General features: G+C 47.2%; 1 long non-coding RNA gene across 1 annotated transcript in view; it reads right to left on the reverse strand.

Annotated features, from left to right (window-relative positions):
• Positions 1–11,939, reverse strand: part of LOC121143205 — a 76,265-nt gene extending 64,326 nt beyond the window's left edge. The window contains exon 1 of the long non-coding RNA XR_005880386.1: positions 11,691–11,939. This is a non-coding gene — a long non-coding RNA (uncharacterized LOC121143205). The remainder of the gene's footprint in view (positions 1–11,690) is intronic.
• Positions 11,940–12,897: the final 958 nt, after the last annotated feature.

A 12,897-nucleotide genomic window follows, 5' to 3' on the forward strand; every position in this document is an offset into this window, starting at 1 on the left:
TGTGAAGAAACCTCATTCTTAGCAGCATCAACCCTCCACCAAGAGGCTCTAAGGACAAGTGCAAGTCCCCAGCCATTTAGAATCCAAGGTCGCTGACAAGAGCCTTGCGTGTGAACGGTGGATGTGTGGATGTGTGTGTTCTGCTCTGTTGCCCTGAGACAAACGGTCTTCCCCTCACATGAAGAACTGTCCACCAATACAAAGCTCTTTCTTCTCCCAGTAAAAACAAGCCGTCGTAACTCTACCATATCTGAGGGGCTTTCTTTCACTAATGTGTATCAGGGTAAGTAACTCTCATTATCCCTCTTTCTTCTTGTTCTACTTCTACCAAATAACCGAGTCTGGTCCAACCAGCCAAATGCCTCCTTCAGGATCCAAAGCCTTGAAAAATGAAACATTTTTCTGCTTGTTAGCAAAAGAGGGAACTTCTGTCCTTACTGAAGCCACAGAGAAGTAGTGGGTGGGTCACAGTAAAACACCAACAAGAGACTGCAGTGATCTCGCACCCTCAGAAGGCACCACTCAGTGTTTAGTTCAAGATTTGGTGCATAGAGAATTACTGCTAGGGCAGAAGGAGGGCCAGCAGCATCTTTTCTCAGGATGCTGAAGTGGGAAGTACTTCCGGCTCCTGCCACACTTCCACGGAAGAGCCCCCTTGGTCGTGAAGATGACTGCTGCCCACTAGGTTGGCAGCCGAGCACTGACTCTCGGGAAGCCAGAGCCTGTGGCTTACCTCACTCTGATGATGATAGGCCCTTGCCTTACCCTCAGCTCTGAAAAAGGAAAGAGGGAAAGAGGGGTGCTCTAAAATAAGAAGAAAGAGTGGGGTGCCTCTAGAGCTCTTTCCAAGGCTAGTGGGTAGGAAGAAGCCACTGTATACCATAATAGTCCTCCTGCTCCACACGTGGGAAACTGACCTGAGAATGTTGCAGAGTGAAAAACAGAAAGCTGATGGAAACATGGGGTACCATCCTGCTGGACTTCCTTCAAGAGAGAAAACAAAACAAAACAGCATGCAGGAGCTGGAGAGGAGCTCAGCCATTAAGAGCATTTTCTGTTCTTCCAGGGGACCCAAGTTCGATTCCCAGCACCCATGTCTAGCAGATCACAACTACCTATGAAAGCCTCAGGGGCTCGGGTGCCCTCCCTGGGTACCTGCATACACTCACATAGATACATACAGTAAATATATATATATATATGTGTGTGTGTGTGTGTGTGTGTGTTTAATTGTACACACATGGTTAAAATATGTAAGCAATGTCCAACACAGGCTCCCGGGCTTGAACACTTGTCCCACAGCTGGTGACACTATTTTGGGAATATGGAATAGATCACTAGAGCAGTTCTTGAGGGCCACAGGCCAGCCTATCTCCACCCATGTTATCTGCTGCCACCAGAGACCAGCTGCTACCAGCTGCTGTCACCGGAAGATGAGCCACCTCAGCCGCCCGCTTTCCCCACCATTACAGGTTGTTCCCTCACACTGTGAGCCCTCTCCCCACTTCTGGTCTTCTGTCACAGCTGCTCATGTCCCAGCTTCGAGGACAAGAGTAACAACACACAGTTCTGTAACCCACCCCCAGGCCTCATGCCGGACAGCCCAGCCTTTCCTCGGTCACAGGAAACCTTGAGCTTCCTCTTGGCTCTCACGTCTGTGTTCCTTCTGCCCCGGTGGCCTTACCCTTCCTCCCCTCCCCCAGTCTATCTCTTTAGGCTTGGAGGCTCAGGAGTCTCGCTACATCCTCATCTCCACTGACTGCCACTCTCGTCTCCACTCCCCGCTGATGACCACCCTAACATACTTTGGGTTGTTTCACAGCTCTTCGAGTTGGTGATTAATTGACTCTTTGTGTAATTGCATTTTTAATAGCCATGTAATTTTTATGTGGCACCTCCCTCCTTCACTTCATAAACTCCAAGACAGCAAGGACTGTCTCCTCTATTGTTGCCACTTGAGCATGGTGTAAACACCCAATGTGATGCTTAAACTGCAAATCTTCATGGAATGTCCACACAAGGTTCTACAGGATGACGGTTGGGGCTAGTTCCCGTCTGAGACAGAAATTAACCTTCCTTTTTGGTCTCTGTAGTTCCATGCAGTTTCTGGCTAACTATCCTTGTTAACTGAAATGTGCCAATCCAGAACATGGTTTTTGTGCTTAAAAGTTCACCCTAAGAAAGGCTCAGGGCTACACTGGAGTCTCAAACACCTGGTGTGGTCACCAGCTGGCTAATACTTTCTATTGGTGTAAGCACATGTCCCAGCAGTCTTAGGGGGCAGAGCCAGCCCATTAAGCCTGGATGGGGCAAGGAGGAGAGAGTGAGAACTCTTTCGATGAGCACTTTCCTCTGCTCCCAGTGTGTAAGTAACTTAGAACAACCACCTAACTTCTTTAGGCCCATTTTCTATAGCTATGAGATGAAGGTGCGGGTGGTCATCCAAACTCGGTATCTGCATTCAGTTATTTTCAAACATGAGGGAGCCAGTAGAGTCACTGAAGGGGCAGCAAAAAAAAATGGCATTTCATATGGGTTAGTGGAAATAAAGACCGATACTGTGGTGGGGATATCTTCAGCTCCCCCTAGCAAATTCCTTTAACAGTGGAAAGCATGCCAACCACTCAGAGGATGGGAACCAACAGGCTCACCCAGGTCTCCTAGAAAGGGAGTTGATGTCAGAGTTGACTTGAGGGCCAACTCCAATGATTAAATTGCATGTACCTAAACAATCCTGCTTCCAGGAAGGAATTCAGTCAGAAGCTGCTGTGTAAGCTGTGAGGATAGAAGCCACTGGGCCTGGAACTCTCTGGACTTTCCTGTGTCCCTCTTCACAGAGTGCTTGTTTGCCATCTCATAAGAATCCCTGCCGGGCGGTGGTGGCGCACGCCTTTAATCCCAGCACTCCGGACGCAGAGGCAGGCGGATCTCTGTGAGTTCCAGGCCAGCCTGTCTACAGAGTGTATTCCAGGACAGCCTCCAAAACCTCCAAAACAATACAGAGAAACCCTGTCTCAAAAAACCGAAGGGAAAAAAAAAAAAACAGGATCCCCTTCCAGCCACACCCGAGTTTACATGAGTAAGTTCTAGAAATGGGTGGAGCCTGAGGTAGATACCCACACTGGTGAGAATTTGGTGCTCTGCCAGCCATCCTTTCAAACTGCCAGACCTCAGCAGAGAGCCCTGGAAACCTCTGATTTGTAGCAAGGTCAGACAGAAGTTGTGGCTGAAGTAGGACCTGCCACCTAAAAGTGGCCTCTAGCACGGGAGAGCGAGGCCTTCACCTAAGGTATTCTCATCTCTAGGCAGCAGCTAGATTCAAACTAGACTGTAAGACACCTATCACCCAGCTGTCTGCTGAGAAATGGTTGATGTGAAAGAAAAAAATGCAAAAATGTGGTGTAAGCATTGCTGAGGTGGAACGTAAGAAAAAGTAAGAATGTTTAAGTCTGTTTATCAATATGTGGTGAGACAACGGTAAACAAGGACCTCTACCAAGCAGTAGAAAGAAGGAAAACAGCCTACAGGTCCTGGCAGACCCCAGTGCATGCTGGGAAGCCCCAAAGTGGCCAGGAGGCTATAGAAAGGAGAGTACCCCAGGCCCTTTTAGTCTTAAGGCTCCCTGTGGACAAAGTGGCTTGTGTCTACTCTGCGATGGAACTTCCTTATTTCAGGTTGCTGCCAAACTGCAGGCAGTCCTTCGGGAAGAACAGAGATGACAGTTTCCACTTCTTGTTGAGTCAAACCTCAGGTCTCCCGGCAAAGGCCTGATGAGTCTGCTAGAGACTCCTTGTTTAATCTGTCCCCCTCCCAAGCCCTGTCTCCTCAGGACTACTTCAGAGCTACCCGGAGGAGGCAAAACTGACCGGAGCTTCCAGGCCATGCCTCAACAGTATTTGGGAGGCAACCTAGCCCAGTCTTTGAACCCCATTCTTTTTGCCAGTGATCACTCAGCTGCAGAAAAGATGTATGAGCTGTGTCTTTTTAAAAGACCCCCGTGTGGCCCACGCCTTTAACCCCAGTACTCGGGAGGCAGAGGCTGGTGGCTCTCTGAGTTCAAAACCAGCCTGGTCTACAAAGTGAGTTCCAGGACAGCCAAGGCTACACAGAGAATCCCTGTCTCAGGAAAAAAAAAGCTTCCCACTGCGTCAGCAGAGAAGAGTGCCTGGCTGTCTGTGGCTGCACTATGAGAGAGAGAGAGAGAGAGAGAGAGAGAGAGAGAGACAGAGACAGAGACAGAGACAGAGACAGAGACAGAGACAGAGAGACAGAGAGAGACAGAGAGACAGAGAGACAGAGAGACAGAGAGACAGAGAGAGACAGAGAGAGAGAGAGAGAGTCCTGCTTCCTCTAACGGGATCATTGCCAAGGTCTCGAATGAATATCAGTCCTCCTAGGATTGCTTATGGGAATATTGTTGCTATACAGCCTAAGCCAAATAATCCCAGAGTCACCTGACATCCTCCATTCAACATTTAGGAATCATCAAACTTAATTTCCCCTTTGTGCGATAAAACGCCAAGAGGGAGTCTCTAATAGACTGCATTATGTAACGGTTCTATAAAAATAGCAGGCCAGCGCTGGAGCACTTCCTTCCTGGGGCCCAGTAACCTATGCTGAAAGGATACACACTGGTTGCCCAGGCAACCATGAGAGATGACACTAGGGAGGAAAAGAAAGAAAGAAAAAAAAATCAGCAACAAAAGGACCCTTTTCTGGCTCAGTCAAATGAAGCCTGGTGTCAAGCTTGTGGCCCAGAGAGGACCCCTTAGCAATTCCACTCAGGCGGCAGCAGCTCGCAAAGCCCTCTCTACACCCGCTCTTCAGAGAGGAAAAGCACCCTCCTGGAGAAACCCTCATCTCAATTTTAAAGCGCAGCATCTTCCATCAAAACAACCAGTAGCTTTCTTCTCTCTTGTCCTGGGCGCTCAAAAAACAATAATTCCAGTTTTGTGCACTTATCTTTTTTTTTTTATCCTAGTTTTGTTTGGGGCTTGGTTATGCACAAAGTAAGTGATTTAAAATCGGTAACTACCTCCAAATTAAGAAAACAAAAAAAAGGAAGGAAGAGAGGGAGAGAGAGAGAGAGAGAGAGAGAGAGAGAGAGAGAGAGAAGGAAAGAAAGAAAGAAAGAAAGACAGAAAGAAAGAAAGAAAGAAAGAAAGAAAGAAAGAAAGAAAGAAAGAAAGAAGTCAGGGACAGGTTAGCAGTACCATGCTTTACAAGTGAATAATGCCTATTTCCAGGATCCCCTCCCAGACCAAAGAACTTTGTTTTCCTGTGTGGTAGCCTCCTTTGCCTGCTACACTGAACAAACCCTCAGTGTTACTGTCAATGCTGTTATATTCATTGCCTTGAAAAAAGGACTGCTATTTTAATTTCTGAAGATTGGTTTTCCCTCCAGACAGGGCATGGGGGCAGAAGGTACCTGTACATTCTTCCTCTAGCAGGAGGAGATGTACCCCGGGCACTTGCAAGTGGAGCCTCTGGGAAATGAAGCCAAGAAGAGTCAAAAGAGATTAAGCTTAGATCACTCACATAAAGTGAGAACAACCGCTCTTTCAGCAAGGCTCCTTGGATCCACACTCAAACAGGCAATGTGCTTTAAGCCACAAGATCTGTCTCCATCCTAATGCAGTAACCAGTTACTTCAAGACAAGGCACTTGCAAAGCAGATCCCTCTGGTCAAGCTCTGTGGCAGCCAGGGATAGAGCTGTGTGCAAACGCAGATCTGTAAACATGCCTAGGCCATGAGCTGGAGTGTGTAGAGAAAGCCACTATAGAGAATGAACTCTGGTCTACAGGAAAGGTACCCCACCAGCTCCGTCTTTTGGGGCCCTAGCTTGGCCTCTTTCACTCTTCCCAGGGACATCAGAACCTCACCTATGGACAGCAGCTGCAAGGGGACAGGTAGTCAACAGTAAGCCTGGCTCCCCTGACTCCAGGCAAGCAGAGATGCAGAAAATCATCCACTTGATTTTATCAATCTGGGTTCTGAGCTAGAGATTCCAGAACCATTTAAAGGAATGAACCATTTAGAGGCAAATTCCACTCTTCCCCAGAAAGCTGGTCTAACCATCTGTATTTCCCATACCTGGACTCCCCTCAATATAGGCCTGGAGACATTAATATCTAAGCAGTAGACGCTGTGTGAAACACAAATATCCTTTATTGTCAGTTGCAAACCCAGGCTGGTGCCCCTGTGTTGCAGAAGAGAATGAGTTCAGGGAAGGCATATACTCAAAGCTATTAGATCTCATTTCCCTTTGTGCTAAACCAATAGGATTCTGATGGTGTTAGTCTGGTTTTAGCCAGATCTTCTCCATCTTGATTGTTTGTTGTTTGTTTGTTTGTCTGAGACAGGGTTTCTCTGTGTAGCCTTGGTTGTCCTGGAACTTGCTCTGCAGATCATACTGCCTCCCAAGTGCTGGGATTAAAGGCATGTGCCACCACCACCCTGCTTTATCTGGATCTTAATTTTGATTCTGGAAAGTACTGAGAGGAAAAAAAAACTTTGATAAACCAGACATAGAGATAGCATTTGCTAGAAGCTCTCTACCCTTGTCATTGTCGGGCACAGGTGACCCAGAAGAGAAAGGAGTCTGGAGTCGGAGCAGATGGTTTGTCCCCTGCAAGGCGGTAGCTCTATTAGAGGGCTAGTTCCACAGTACGGTATAATGTAGCTCAATGGTTCAGTACTTGTCAAGCATTTGTGAGGCTCTGGGTTCTGCACTTAGTATTGCGAGAACCAAACAGAGCAAAACGACACATGCATGAAGGTGGTGGCTCCCTGGAATGTGGACACCGGCTTCTCAAGTCCTTGGAATGCTTGGAGAGCAACAGAACTGCTTCTTCCAAAGCTGGCATCCCGTCAGCGTCCCCTTGGCACATTTCTCTCTGAGTGTCTTGGCTTTCAGGAATGTCTCTCTCCCTTCCTGCCTCACGGAAAGGCTTTACTTGTGGCCCACTTCATGGTGTTTACTTAAAGATTTCTTTTCCTGACTCTTAAAAAGCCGGCTTGCATCTGGGGTTTGTAATTCTAAGTCGGAGAAAGACAGTTGTTATGTATTGTTTAAAATTTGTTTAATAAGGAGGAATTTCTTTGAAAACATCAGGCCAAGCTTATGATGTAAATTTACTATCTGTAAATTTACAAAGTAGTGACAGAAAGTATAACACAGCGTGCTAATTGATCTATGCTATGAGGGACATCCGCTCAGTCATGAAAGAGTGTCTGGCATTCTTAAAAGCTATTAACCCAAGAGGGGAAACACGATGCTTTTCTTCTGAGTAATTCTTCCTTTTATGGTGCTTGCTTTTTTTTTCTTTCTTTCTGTCCATCTATGTTTGCTAACTTTACTATTAAAACAATGTAAGGGTCTAGCATAAAAAGCAAAGGCAGGTGAGATGCTAAAAACAGGTCCCACGCTAGGTGGTTCACTCTCAGCTGAAAACGAATCAGTAGCAACAACCCCTTCCAGCACGGGCTGGAAAGCCAGGTGGGTTGCGTCCAGGCCTATTCCTGAGGCCAGGCTGGGCCGAGTTCCAAAATGTGCTGCTTGAGTCTCCCCCCAATACACACACACTGTTGGTTAAGACCGATGAGAAATAAATCCCTGCCTTTCACTATAGCCCTACAAAAGAACAGACAAAACTTTTAAAGAGTGGTTTCCTGGCTCGGCACAATGGTGGATGCCAGTAATCCTAATATTCAGGAGGCGGAGCCAGGAGGTTTGAGAGAGGCCATTCTTTTTACACAGAGAGAATTTGTCTCAAAATAATGCATACTAGATAAACAACAGCAGGTTCTTCTAATGCCCCCAAGTCCATGGTGTCCATTTCCAGGGAAATGAAGCAGGGGTGGCCAGACCCTTTTAGAGACCTCATCCTGGTTTTTTGATCCATTAGGTGCATTCTACCTATAATTTTCCTGAGCAAAATACAGGTCCCAGGGTTGGAGACCTAGCTTGCTCCCAGCACCAGGAGGAAAACGGCCAGGTATATATGGTTAGTTGTAAATGTCAGTTTGTCACAAGACAGAATAACCTTGGACAGCCTGGACTGACTATTGTTCCAGGCAGCATATGAGCACAGTAGGGGACATAGGGTGTGGTGTGGCCACCATTGGTATCTGAGTATGCTGTAAGATGGCTCTGATCCACTGTGATAGCTTACGTTTTAAGTTTAGTTTACTATACCTAAGAGACCTATAAAGCAAAAATGCCTCTAACCTGTAAGTCCCACTTGCCCAAGGACAGTTAATTTCCTGGAATCATGTAGTGACCAGTCCCCCATTTTAGCCGCCATTACAGGCTAACATGTGCTTGTGTGACCTTGCCGCTCCTGCCCTGGTCACTAAGGTCAGATGCCCTCGTGGCAAGGAACCAATCAGAAGTTAGCTGGCGGGCTGTGCTTTACAGCTCTGGGTGTGCTTTACAGACAGTGCACAACAGTGATGTGCAGAACATAGCAACTGCCCTGGGAGGGCCTATGGGCCACAGCAACCAGTTGACCAATCAACACAGGATGGGTCACCCAAACCTGGAAGCACACCAATCCTGAGACTGTTTCATACCCCTAGACACGCCCCTTACGCTGCCCTTTAAGATCCCTGCCTCGAGGTTGCTTGGGGTCTTTCTCCAGCCATTCACCATGGTGGGCGGGGGTGGGGGGGTTGGGGGGGTGGGGGGTGAAGGGCCCAAGCTAACAGGGTTAGCTCATTAAACATCTACAATAAAAGACTCTTTGCTTTTGCATCGTAATGGGCCTCTTGGTGATTTTGGGGTTCAGAATTTGGGCACAACACTCATGTTTTCGCTCCTATAAACAAGCATGGTTGCCCCAATGGCACAGGATATATGCTTGATCCTACATAGGTGGAAAACGTGTAGGCAGAAGTCAGGATGTATGCCTGCACCTGATTGGATGATGGTGGGAAACGGCCTGTTGGTTTTGCCTTTATAAGCCCCTGTCTAATGTAATTTGGCACCATACTCTGGGAATCCTGGGTATGGACCTGGTCAGTTGCCATGGTCCTAACCGGTATTTAATAAAATTTGCCTCAAAACTGGCTCAAAAATTGTGATAGTGGTATTCTCATTCAGTGGGACTAACACCACCTCCATCTTGCTGCCCCAGGGAGCTGTTTGTTAGATGGTAAAAGTCTGGCAGATAAAGCCCTTAAGAATAGACATAGTGTGTCTGTTTCTAGCTTCAAGATGGGAAGATCTGGGTTTTTTTTGTTTTGTTTTGTTTTGTTTTGGTTTGGTTTGGTTTGGTTTTTTCATTGCATTATTACCCAATCCAGTCCTAATCAACACAAAGTTAGTTCTCACAACCATTCCCTAACATGAATTACTTTCATTACAGCTCAAGGAACTGAGCCCTGGGGGAAGGAAGAAGCTATTCTTGTGGGCCAGAGGGGGAGAGTTATGTCCCAACACACTCTGAATTACAGGGAAATGAGCCTTATAAAACAGTGGACTTGCCCAAGGCCACAGAGACCACAGGTTAAAGGTCAAGCCTGTTTTCATAACGCCTTGCCATAAACAGTTATAGCTAGATTTCTCAGACCAGGGTTTCTCACACAGGGCTGGAGGTGTAAGAAGACCCCTTGACAAGGAAGTACCAACAGGTGATTCCACAACAGTCAATGCCACTGTGTTACTGCCTCAGTCACTGCATCCAGTACCAACAAGGAGCAACTCAGAGAAGGAAGGGTTAATTTTAGCATAGACTCAGTGTTGGGAAGAACAAGGCTAGGACATCCCAGCCTGAGGCTTTGCTTGTTATGTTCCCACAGATTAGGAAGCAGAGACCAGACAGGGGACAGGTGGGTGGGGCTATAAATCTTACAGTCCACTCACAGTAATCCTCTTCTTCCATCAAGGCACTACTCTCAAAGTATCGTTAACTTTTCCAAATAGCCAGTGCCTGGAGAGTCTTCCCTGGGGAAATGCCCATCCTGGCAGGCACTGGAGCTCACTCACCAGAGACCTAGTGCAGGCTGACTTACAGTAAATATTCAAAGATGCACTGAAAACAAACAAACTAATGAAAAATAACAACAAAATAGGTAATTCCCCACATGCATGGCCAAAGGCTAACCTTATCCAGACAATTCCCCACAGGCATGTCCAGAAGCCAGGTTCTTAGGTAATTCTAGGTTCTGTCAAATTGATAACTAATACTACCCACCCCCAACACCCCAATGCGTGTGTGTGTGTGTGTGTGTGTGTGTGTGTGTGTGTGTGTGTGTCTGTGTGTTTTCAACATAATATTCTCATTGGTTATTTGGAAATTTCATACAATACACACATCACACTTCCCATTCCTCCCAGGTCTACCCTCCCACTTTTGTGCTGATACTCCCCAAAGAGAAAGAGAGAGAGAGAGAACATCAAGTCCAATTTTATGTTCCCCATGTACTCACTGGAGCATGGTCAAACTCTCAGTGACCAGCCCTTTAGAGCCCTTTAGAAGTCCCTCCCCACCCCCACCCCTGCCAGAAGCCATCACCTGCATCTTTGTCACAGTTTTTAAGGACTCTCTTCCGTAGCCTTCAGTCTGGACTCTTTCTTTCCTTTTTGCAGGGTGTGGGGGGATAGGGGCAGGGACACCCAGAAGCCTTCAGTGTCTCATTCTCAATTATGAGTGTGCCATCATCGATACCACTGCAAAAGAAGCTTCTTTGCCTATAACAGCCAGTGACCGAACAGATCATGAATTCCCACATGGTTTCCACCAGCAGCATGGGCCGCCACCAGCACACACCGCGGACATCCACATGGTCTCTGGAGGTAACTTGGACCACAAACATCAACATGGCCTCCAGCAGCAGCATGGACCATACAGGAGGCCCAACCCAGAAACTGAACCGTTCTCCGTCTCGGACAAACACCAGGATGATGGTGTGGATGGGCACTGAGAGCTCAGCCACATCTCTGCGGCCTCCCACATGTATTGCCACGGTCTATAGTTTCACCCCCTCCACCTCGGGTGCTGCTGCAACCCGCCATCTCTCCCACCTCTCCATCACCTCTGTTGATTGACGCAGCATTGCAAGCTGCTGTGCGCTACACGGTACATTTGCCCAAACAGCTTTACATGAAAATGCTTACTGCAGCGACTCATTTGTCTGATTCAAGGTTTCTGAAGCACCATAAATACTGGACTCCTGCTGAGACTCCGCTTGGATATCCCGCTGTTGCCCGGAGTCAGGGTGATCTTGCAGCCAGGCAGAGCATCTGGGGGCAGGATCCACAAGAACTCCAGGCCACTGCACACCTGTCTGCCCTTGGTGCCATCTGCCCTGCCAGCTCTAGGGGTACAACCATTGCACTTGCAGCCCAAGGACCGCACTATGGCCTGCCCTTTCCTCCCCCAGGCAGGGCCAGCAATCAGAGCTGCAGCAGTGGCTGCTCCATGCTGCAGACTGGGCCAGCTGGGCTGTGCCTCCTTAAGGACCAAGGACCAGCAATGCTCAGCAGCAATACACTCCTTTGTCTGCTACAGCAGCGGTTCCATACCACCCTTGCCACCTCATCCCTGGCATGCTTCTCTCCCCCTCTCCAGGCTCTGCTCCACCATCTTTTCTTGGAATTTCATGAGACCACTTTTTACAAGCATCTTCCCGTGAGACCTGCCTATTTTTAGTTGTTCTGGAGATTCTACGAGCTTTGCAGACTCACCCTTTGCTGCTGACTTGTTCCTTGGAGCCTCCATGGGTCTCCCTGGAGCTGTCCCACTGGTGCCGTTGGCCCCTGCTGTCTTGAATGAGAATGCCTTCGTTTCCAGGCCATAGCATAAAATAGCTCCAAGAAACATCAGCTGCTTAACTGATAGCAAGATATGAGCAACTAAGGAAGTCAATTATCTATATAGTTCTTCCGGAGTGACTCCCCAGTCAGAAATTGTCAGCTACAAACTTTAACACTTGTGTGTCAAGAGGCTCTGCACACACGCACCTCATGACACACTCCCTCCCTACCCTCACCGGCCCTTTTATGTGGTCACAAATAAAGAGCCAAGTCATCATACTTTATGAATACGAAATTTTAGCGCCCCACCCCCACACCCCCTCACCACTCCTATCCACTGTGGCCGTAAATTCCCGGGGTTTCATCTGAGCGTTCATCTCTTTACCACTTAAAAGAATTAAACCATCCCAAGCCGGAATTCACATGACAGGAAAAAATAAATTGTTCTGAATAGCCAGGCCAGCTACCCGGTATCCTTATTACAAAAATAAATAAGAAGGAGCCCCAACTAACGAGGAGAAGAGCGTGTTCTTTAAATTGTAGAATTCTTTTGAATAAACAAGTGCCGTTTAACGAGGCTTCTCTGCAATTCATTTTCACTGAATTTGTTATAAAGGAACATAAGAACATCTGGAATATTCTAAGAGTCCAACCACTCTTATCTCTGACATGTCAGCTTTTGTTATCATAAGCTAACCCCAGCTTTTATTAAAGGTAACGGCAGTAGAATTGGCTGTTGAGAAACAGAGTGGGGAGAGATTAAGTCACAGAGGAAGAGATTCTACCTGATTAGGAACACTATTATTAACAAAGCATGCAGGACAGAGACCAGAAACTGTCCTTGTTAATTAGAATCCCTTCCAAGCAAGACCTCTCCAAAGGGCTTCATGGGCTTCAGTCATGATTGGTTCATAAATTATGTATGTGTGCATTCCCAGTGGTGTTATTCAAAGTTTACCAATAACCCCAAAAGCTCTGGGTACACTAAAAAAAAGAGAACCACAATTAAATTAGATCCAGCGGTTTAAAAAGAAGAAGAAAAGGAAGAGAGAAAAGAAAAAAGAAAAACTAAACCTTCAAGAAAGGGGAAGAAGAAGAAAAAAAAAGAGAACCCAACTGGAGGGCCAGGGAGCACCAA

This window comes from Mesocricetus auratus, unplaced genomic scaffold, assembly GCF_017639785.1.
Source record: "Mesocricetus auratus isolate SY011 unplaced genomic scaffold, BCM_Maur_2.0 Super-Scaffold_100011, whole genome shotgun sequence".
Classification (NCBI taxonomy): domain Eukaryota; kingdom Metazoa; phylum Chordata; class Mammalia; order Rodentia; family Cricetidae; genus Mesocricetus; species Mesocricetus auratus.